Source organism: Helianthus annuus, chromosome 1 (assembly GCF_002127325.2).
Source record: "Helianthus annuus cultivar XRQ/B chromosome 1, HanXRQr2.0-SUNRISE, whole genome shotgun sequence".
In the NCBI taxonomy this organism is placed as follows: domain Eukaryota; kingdom Viridiplantae; phylum Streptophyta; class Magnoliopsida; order Asterales; family Asteraceae; genus Helianthus; species Helianthus annuus.
The window spans coordinates 93,302,538-93,312,610 of NC_035433.2; the positions used below are offsets into that span (position 1 = coordinate 93,302,538).

Sequence of the window (10,073 nt, forward strand, 5' to 3'; positions counted from 1 at the left end):
AAGACCGTTAGGATCGTTTCTTGAATATCGTGCCACGATCTAATCCGTACACTTGTCGCAAAGTTGTGGTGGCTTATTTTGCCCCCACCATAGGGTTTTGACAAGTGGCATTGCCCTTTGGAGGTTTCTAAGGGCTGTTTACAGCTGGAAAATGACTTTTGCTGATCGGAAGGGGCCTCGCGTGACGCCAAGGGGGCTAGGTGTCACGCTAAGGTCCCCCTGTTCAGCAAACACTTTCCAATGTTTTCATTTCAGTCCCCGTTGCGTATTAAGGCCATTTCCGACATGTTTAAGGCTCGTTAAGCCATTTTCAAGGCCCTAAAATGATGCCTAAACATTGTGGACATGAAACATGCTCAAGAATATGCCGGATGTTGGCTCGTTTAGTCGTACGATCGCAATGTTCGGTTAATTACGACGGAATGCGCATAAGCGCGAAAAACGATCCAAATTGCGTGACGAATGGATTTTTCTCATGCCAAACACTAAGGCATAATATTATGATGCTTACATAAATTTTTGGATGTCCGGATGTATTCAGAACGTATGTTATGCGCGGAAGTGCAAACTTATGCACTTTTTGACACTTTTAGTCCCTGAATGATCCAAAAGTTTATTTTAGCATATTTCTAAGCTATGTAAAGGATATTTATGGTATGTTTAACTTATGGACATGTTCCGAAATGTCTGTTTTAGTACGAATCGTCATACTTTCGTAGTTTGTCAAGTTTAGTCCCTGTAAGCGAATAAACTTGTTTTTGCCATATCAAAGCCTTCAAAACTTATTTCTAGGTTATGTAAAGGTTATTTAAGGTATGTTAAGCCTATTTCACTATTCCGGAGTGTTTGTTGCATTAAACTGGTTATATTTACGCATCAGCGCGCGTATAACCTTCTAGAAAGCGATTTATAGCTTGAAATCGAACAAGAGTTGATATGTGCAAAAGATACACATTTTTATACAGATCCCAAGTTTGAAATACAATATTTCATTGGCTTGGTATTTGTTTGATGGTCTTAGTGACCCAGGTGTCACATTAGTTTTTGTTCTGTTGTATGATCTTACTATTTAGGAGTGGCAGAAATCGGTACATTTGGGAATAGAGTCAGCTCTCCTTCCTTGGATAAAAAAGCACTAGCTTAGGCTTCCAAATTTGCTACTTCAATTCATCATTTTGCTTATGAGACATTGTCTTGCCAACTGAGATCTTCAAAACTCTCAAATCTGATTTTTAATATAAAAATATCATAAGAGTCCTATAAATTAATTTTTAAGGACGCTTGTATGTGTATCAAAAGATTAAAAGTAGGTAATCACATATTAGAACATTGCAAAAGTGTCCTAATATGTTCTTTTTAGGACGCTACTTAAGTTGTCTATAGACATATTATGCGACCATAAAATTGGTTTTATAATCTTATTTGGTATATTAGGACCCTTTTCTTGGTACTAAATTAGCTATAATGTTACATTATAAGGGTCCTATCAATTAATTTCTAAGGACGCTTGTAAGTGTATCAAAAGATTAAAAGTATGTAAGCACATGTTGGAACATCGTAAAAGTGTCCTAATATGTTTTTATTAGGACACTATTTTGGTTGTTCAAAGACATATTACGCTTGTACGCGACCATGACCTTTCATTTAATAGGACCAACAGTAAAAGCGTTTCATGTAAAAGGGTCGTAATAAGTCCTCGAACCAAATTAATACTTTCTCAAAACGACCTGTTTTGACCCGACCCAGTCCACCCGTGACCCGTTTGCAAGGCTTATATGCAAAGCACAAAGGAAAATATGAATAGGAAAACATCTAAGCAATCCTATAAACTATTAAAATCCATCACAAACAGAACATATACATTGATTCAAGCAACGTTTCTACTCAATCGATCTATTCAAACGGATTTAGATCTTCAAATTGTCACAAGATTTGACTGATGAAATAATTAGATTTGACTGATGAATAAAATAAGGTTATGAAAAATGATGTGATATAGGAAGAATAGATGACCTTCACCCTCCTGATGGTGTAACTTTCATTTCAACAGATATGCCTTCGGTTACAAGCTTGTCCATAATTTCTGAAAATCATTGAAATCAATTCAAGAGATATGAAATAGTATTAATCATGGAAACAAAACTTAGTTTTATTATCAATGGACATGGTATAAACCCTACTTTTTTATCCAAGTTTAGACCAACAACAACAAATGAAAGCTTATTCATGGCGGAACACGTGTAAGTTGTGAAAATATGAAATGCCAATTGTGAAAAGTTCAGTGCTAGTTATTTTTTTAATAAGTAAAGAAATATAGTTGGAAATGAGAATGAGAAGTGCCATGGGATTTATAAGAATGCTACAAATAAAATACAATTAACTAATCAGTTTAACTTATAATCATACCAATCTCAAGTTTCAAGCTCTACTGAATTAACCATCAAGTTCAACATACATCATGTATAACCAAATCAATCTTCTCAACAACGATCACTTTAAATATATTAAGCTTAACTGAGAGTTATACCAATTTAACAGAAATCCATATAGTGATCAATATAAGGATAAAGCATAAACAAAAACCTTGAGGCTTTAGCAAGAACACCTGACATATGTTGGAACATAAATTATATACCTTTGTAAATCTAATCAGATGGATGGTTTTTATTGTGCAACCAAAAAATTAGAGAAGAAACAGACCTGGAAACTTGATGTTTTTATATTTAAAATCAGATTTGAGAGTTTTGAAGATCTCAGTTGGCAAGACAGTGTCTCATAAGCAAAATGATGAATTGAGGTAGCAAATTTGAAAGCCTAAGCAAGTGCTTTTTTTGTCCAAGGAAGGAGAGCTGACTCTGTTCCCAAATGTACCGATTTCCGCCACTCCTAGATAGTAAGATCATACAACAGAACAAAAACTAACGACGCGCAATACACATGTAACCGAAGTATGCAATATAGACAAATTAAAAGAAAAATTAAAGTCAGCACTCACCTGCTTTATCTTGTTGTTGTTGTTGTCTCTTGTTATTATGTTTTTCATTCTCTTTTTCATCATTGTAAAAACACATGTTCCCCATTTATCAGACAAGGTATCTATCTTGCTTCCCATGCTGTGACCTGACATGCGTTACGAATTCGCCACATCCGTGTAGGATCTCAACAATTCATCTAATGGCAATGCTCAAATTAGCACGCGAGGAGCATAAAAACTTTGATATTATATCTCAAATTTGCTATATACTATAATAAAATTTGAGGATAGTATTGAATTCGTAGCATAATCCATACTAATTTCCAATCGAAGACCTAAATAATCTTAAATTTAACAAAATTACAACAAATTTTTAATCCCTAACCAAAAACGAATTTTATGAGATTTTAGGAATAATGTTAAATCCATAGAACCATACATATTAAATCCTTGGCTGACTTCTAGGCTTATTAAAGTTCAACATTTGATCAAAAACTCAAAACCCCTCTTTAAAATCAACTACTCTTAATTAAACTTCTGCAAGAACAACATCAAACCATATTAAATCCCAAAAAGACTCAATCTTTAACAATCTTTAGCAATCGTTAATCAATAGTTATTCCAAGATCTAACAAATTAGCAATGAAAACAGAAACATGCAATCAAGAAAATCAAAGGGGTTACCTGATCTACAAAGAGGGCAATGGGGAAAGTGAAATCATGATGATTTATAAATAATACCCATGTGATAGATTGCAAGATGAGAAAAGGGGATGAGCTAATTGCTGAATAAAGTAAAGGGTTAGGGCGGATTACAGGAAGGAAAGACGTAAAAAGAGAAAATGTAGAGAGAGAAAGAGGTACGATGAAGTGGGAGAGACAAACGGAAAATAGGTTGTTCTGAATCGATTTTTAGGTCTTTGATTTTGGATGCAGGAATCTCTAGTGATGCTGCCACCTGCCATGTTCTAAGTCAAAATGGAAGGAGAAAAAGAAAGTCTTTAAAATGTGTCTTTATTTGTTTCCAAATTCTATTTCTTTTATATATATGGCTATTTTTTATTTTTATTCTATATATATTCTTTTATAAAAAGAAGATGTGTATATTTTATAACCATGTTTGGTTACCATTTTTATTAACATCAATATATTATTTTATTGTTGTGAAAATTTTTAGAATGTTTTAAACTAAATGACCTAAGTTAAACATTATGAAACTTTGTTATTATTTGATGATTATTTAAAAAAAATTTAAAAATGAGTTACTAAATAGTAACAAAGTTTCATAATTGTTATATTTGGTAAGTCAGGGTTCTCTCATTTAAAAAAAATATGGCAATAGAACGGAATTAAGGTTTGTAGTCAGAAAAAATGTAACTTTAGAAAAACAATATTAAAAAGTTGTTACTTTTTCATTGATTTTATTCCTTTTCTAAACACCTCAAATGCATTGTTTGTTAAAAATTGTTGTAGTATTGTGTAGCACTGTAGTGAATGAAACCCTTTTATATCACCATTGGGGTTACTGGTTCTGCGGTAAGTCAAAGGCTTTTAAAACACCTAAGTTTGAGATCTAGGTTTTAAGTCTCACAAGGAGTAAGAAATTTGTCGTTAAAAATCTATTATTGTTAATTTACTAATCATGGAAAATTTATTATTTATGTGGCATATGAGATGTTATACTAGATCTGTACCGGATTTTTTTTTTGTTTATGTGAACACAATCTAAGTGTTTTTTTAGAAAAAAAAATAATTTGTTTATTGGTTTATTAGTTGAACAGAGACCACAACCACCACCACCACTCACCACCACCTCTTACCACCACCACCACCACCGGCCACCACCACTACTCACCACAACCACCACCGTCCACCACCACCACCACCACTCACCTGCCACCACCACCACTCACAACCACCTCTCACCAGCACCACCAACACCACCACCTCTCACCAGCACCACCACTCACCGGCCACCACCACTACTCACCACCACCACTCACTACCACTACTCACCGGCCACCACCACTACTCACCACCACCACCACTCACCGGCCACCACCCCCACCACCACCACCTCTCACCACCACCACAACCACTCACCACCACCACTCACCACTTACCACCACCACCGGCCACCACCACTGCCGGCCACCACCACCACCACCACTCACCCCCACCACCGGGCACCAATGTTTGGGACCGTTGTTGACAAAAATACCTTAGTTTTTTTACGGAGATGAAGATCTATTTGAAGCTGCATCATGATTTCAATTAGTTATTTAGTAATATGATTTTTTTCATCGCATATTCGGTACTTGTATTTGATTTTTTTTTCTGCATCACTGATAATAATTATTTTTTCATCGCTATTACTTGTTTTTTAATAGTTATGTCTATGTGAACAAATATGTATCACAACTAGTACATCTGCTGGGTTAGATCAGATCTTGCCTTGGATGTTCTATCATAAAGTACTTGGGGTTGGAACTCACTTGGAATAGATGGAGTAGTTTTGACTGGTCATGTTTGGGCTAGACAAAAATTCTTATGTACTTTAATGTAATGGTGTAAGCGTGCGGTTCGGATGGTGTATACCCCAACACCTTGCTCGGTTTTAATTTATGAATGAAAGTTTGAGTTGGCCATTCAAAAAAAATTGATTGAGTTTGTGTCCCACTTTCAACCAGAGAAAACCACAACCCAGGGTGGAAATGAATGTAGCAGGATGAACGATGAAACTTTAGTTTCAAAATTATTGTTTGTTTACTACCATCCCGTGTAATCACGGGTCAATAACCTAGTGTTATTATAAACTTTAGTGAATAAACGTCCTATAAAACTTATGTTTTACGACTCAAGTATCAAGTGTCCTATTACGGTGTATTATAATACCACCATAATGATTAAGCGTCCTATAAAGGTTAAAGTTATAAGATCCTATTGTCAAGTGTCCTATTAAGTTATGTTATAATAGAACTCTAGTGAATAAGCGTCCTATAAAACTGATGTTTTATGACTCAAATCAGGTGTCTTATTACAGTATATTATAATAACACCACAATGATTAAGCGTCCTATAAAGGTTAAATTTATAAGACCCAAGTGTCAAGTGTCTTTTTAAGTTATATTATAATAAAACTCTAGCGAATGAGCGTCCTATAAGACTAATGTTTTATGCCTCAAATATCAAGTGTCCTATTACAGTGTATTATAATAACACCACAATGATTAAGCGTCCTATAAAGTTTAAAGTTATAAGACCCAAGTGTCAAGTGTCCTATTAAGTTAAGTTCTAATATGACTTCGACTAGAAATGGTCCTATAACACTGAACATTTATGACTTAACTACAACGTGTCCTATTAAGTTATGTTATAATAGGACCCCAAATGATCAAGTGTCCTAATACATTACCACATAATGGGACACTAACAATTAAATGTCTTATTAAGTACTTTATTAGAATCTACATTTTAAGTGTCCTATTAAATTATATGATAATAGGACCCCAAAAAATTAAATAGTTTTTTAGAACACCGGTTTAGTAGAGTATATTATAAAAGGAGCCCAAAAGTTCATTAGTCCTATTAAATAGTTTTTTAGGACCCTCTTTTACAAGCGTCCCACAGAAAAGGTCCTAAAAAGCCATTTTTGTTGTAATGTTTGTATTCCTTTCATCATTTGATTTTACAATCCCAAATTTCTTTAGCTCATTTAAAAGTTTTGCAAATCTATAATAGGTTTCACAAAGTTTTTCATTTAGTAAACTTTTAAATCTCTCATAAGAGGAAACACAGTTTGTTCTTTTGTTCCTCTTCATCCTTTCCCCTCCTTCACAAAGATTTTCTAACTGATCCCATATCTCTTTAGCTGATGCACATGCATCCACTTAAGAGAATATGTCATTAGGAAGTGCCATTATCAAAAGTGTTTGGCCCTTTCATCTGCAGCCACCAGGTCCTTGTCTTCTTGCCTTCAAAGACTTTCACTTTTGGTAGCCAAAGAGGCAGAGACGCCTAGTGATTAATCAGTTCATGGAATAGCTGGTATTTCAGTCATTGGTACATATGGACCCCTTTCAAAGGATTGAAACAGAGTTCTGTCATGTCCATTAAGGAAGTTGACCATCCTAATTCTCCATTGTGGGTATTCCTCTCTGACCAAGGTCGGAGGTTTAGACATTGAACCAATGTTGAAAGCATTATTCCATGTTTGAAAGTTTGCCATATTTAGAAAAAAAGGAATGAGCAATTGATCATATGAAAATAATTTATTCGATATGCTCTGATACCAATTGTTGGTCCTAGTTGGACTTAAAAACTTTCTTTTCACGTAATATGCTAAGTGATTTCAACAAATTTGAAAATAGTGTGCGGAAATAGAAATCAGACTTTCAAGAAACAAGACCTACAGAATTTTCAAGTTTATATCACCTTGAAACAAAATGGTTTACAAGGTGATTGTGAGGTTATTATCTATTACAAACGAATACTTGTGAAATTCGAAGGTGAAAGGACAATGGAGTTTTTATTGTATGTATTGAATGCTTAGCTTAACTCATCGTCCTTTGCTTGAAGAGCTTTCTATTTATAAAAGCCTAGGGGCATGAATAAACATTTGTTTATTCATGCATATGTCCTGCAAAAAGTAGCTTCCTAACATATTCATTGAATCCAATTATCAAGTTGCTTCGGTCATCATGAGATCCAATAATGTCAAGTTGCTTCGGTTATTGTGGCAGGGTAGAACTCGTTCAGACAAGTGGTGTTTATCAGAATTTCTGATAACCACTTCATCGGAAATTTTGATTAACAAATCATCAGAAATTCTGATGATCAGATTTACCAAAAACTGATGATATTTCATCAAAAATATCATCAGATCCATCAGAATGGTCTTTTCTGATAATCTTCTCTTGTTCTTGATCAGCTCCTAATTCTTTGAAGAAGCTGGGTTGTTCTTTTCAAGCCTCCTATCTGGTTTCTTCTTGTTGTTTGATCTTCAGGACTTTATCTTCTTCTTTAGACCAGGTTGAATAAGTTTTTTTTCAATACTTACATAAAAAGTTTCCTAACAGGCCGGGATCACCGCTTCAGAGTCATAGACTAGGCTGAAGGGTGTCTCGCCATTGCTTGTCTTTGGCATTGTCCTATGCGCCCATGGGATGGTCAGGAGTTCATCGACCCAGACTTTCCTTGCTGTTCCCAACCTTGCCTTGATGCCTTCCACTAAACTTTTGTTGATACTTTCTACTTGGTCGTTTCCTTGAGGATGCGCCACGGAAGAGAAAATATGCTTGATGTTCAGTTCTTTGAGCCAGTTTTGGAAGTTTTCGGAGGCAAAGTTGGTGCCGTTGTCGGTTACGATGCACATCAGTAGACCGAAGCGGCAAATGATGTGTTCCCAGACAAATTTTCCTGTTATCCTAGCGGTGGTAGAAGCTAATGGTTTTGCCTCAACCCATTTTGTAAAGTAATCGACAACCACTATGATAAACTTAACCGCACTTGGTGCATCCGGGAAAGGTCCTACCACGTCAATGGCCCATTTTTGAAAAGCCAAGCGGTGGTGACCGAGACCTGGTTGTTCTTTGGGTGCATGGTTTTTGGTGCGTGTCTTTGACAATTCAGACACTTGCGCAAGACTTTAACTGCATCCAGGTGCATGTCGAGCCAGTAGTACCCAACGTTCATGATTTTGGCCACCACCATGCGTGGTCCTGTGTGGATACCATATATTCCTTCGTGGATTTCTCGGAATAAGTATGTGGCATCTTGAGGATCCACGCATCGTAGAAGTGGCCCCAAGTATGACGTGCAGTATAAGATACCATCTCCCATTTTATAGTGGCACGCTTTATATTGCAACTTGCGTGCTTCTGGTTTGTTTTCTGGGGCAATGCGAGATTGTAGGTACCTTATAATGGGTGTCATCCAGGATGTTGTCCCGTATTGGATGACATTGACCTGGCGCAAAGGTACTGAAAGATTTTTAAGGACTTCAATATGTATATCCTTGGCCAGGTGTTGGAAGCTGGTTGATGCCAATTTAGCGAGTGCATCAGCTGGTTTGTTTTCACTCATGTTGTCACACCCCAACCGATGGCAGAAACATCAGAGTGAGACGAAAACGAGATTGTTCATTGCAACATAACACTAAAAGTGACAAAATTTTAGATAAACTTGTTTCATTGCATAAAACTTGTCATGTTACAATACATAGAATTTCAAAATACAACATGTTCAAATACAATGAAACAAATACAACAAAACAGGGTACAAAACTGATACAACAATTTAAATCCTACAATTTCTAGATGTTTATCTAAGGCATCAATGCTACTCCTAGTTTAATATCATCAGCATCATCTTGCAACATGTTAAAAGTATAGTTCAACACACGAGGCATTGGCGAGTATACAAGTTTTCAATACGTTGCATAAGTAAATAAGTTTTAAACAAATCCACATGGCAAGCTAGCTATACAAGATTAACAATAAACTGGCATGTGCAAACAAGTAAGCCCAAAGTTTAACACAAAAAGATATCATAACATAACCCACCGTTCACAGGCAGTGTGTTACTCCTATAGCGTTATACATGTTAAGGGTAGGCTCGTACGAAGTTAATGACAAGTTCAACATAAAATATACAAACCTGGATTAAAGTATCAAGTCTAACGTATGCATGTATGTATAAGGATTGTTTGTGTATTTTGCATAGAAGTTTAAGTGTAAAGTGTAAGTTTATATGATAACACATTGCACCCCAAAGTGTGTAAAGGAAAAAGGGGATTCGAGTATACTCACAGTTTTGCTATATCTTCAACAGAATTCGCGTGAGTGTAGTTTTGGCAGGAGTAGACGAACGTAGCATATGAACACCGAGGTCACCCTACAGGGCAAACAAAGGTGTGAGGGGAGTTGGAGGATTTAGGTTTACCGAAATTTAAATACTTAGTATGAAAATATTAAACGAAAGTAGACAGAAGGTGTATTCTAATTACCAGTGATTGGGAACACGATATCAGAATGGCGAGAACGGAAATACGAACAGTTCGTAAGAGGTTGTCTGGGACGGATGCACCATTCGTGCGGAT

At 35.8% G+C, this 10,073-nt stretch overlaps 1 long non-coding RNA gene across 2 annotated transcripts; it reads right to left on the reverse strand.

Annotated features, from left to right (window-relative positions):
- Nucleotides 1-959: 959 nt before the first annotated feature.
- Nucleotides 960-3,961, reverse strand: LOC110872082. 2 transcript variants are annotated; one of them, XR_004862538.1, is made up of 4 exons: nucleotides 3,659-3,961; nucleotides 2,996-3,171; nucleotides 2,014-2,886; nucleotides 960-1,225 (listed from the first exon to the last, which is right to left on the reverse strand). It is a non-coding gene; the product is annotated as an uncharacterized LOC110872082 (long non-coding RNA). The 2 variants fall into 2 exon arrangements; XR_002554134.2 differs by lacking the exon at nucleotides 960-1,225 and having other exon boundaries at nucleotides 1,802-2,886; nucleotides 3,659-3,958.
- Nucleotides 3,962-10,073: the final 6,112 nt, after the last annotated feature.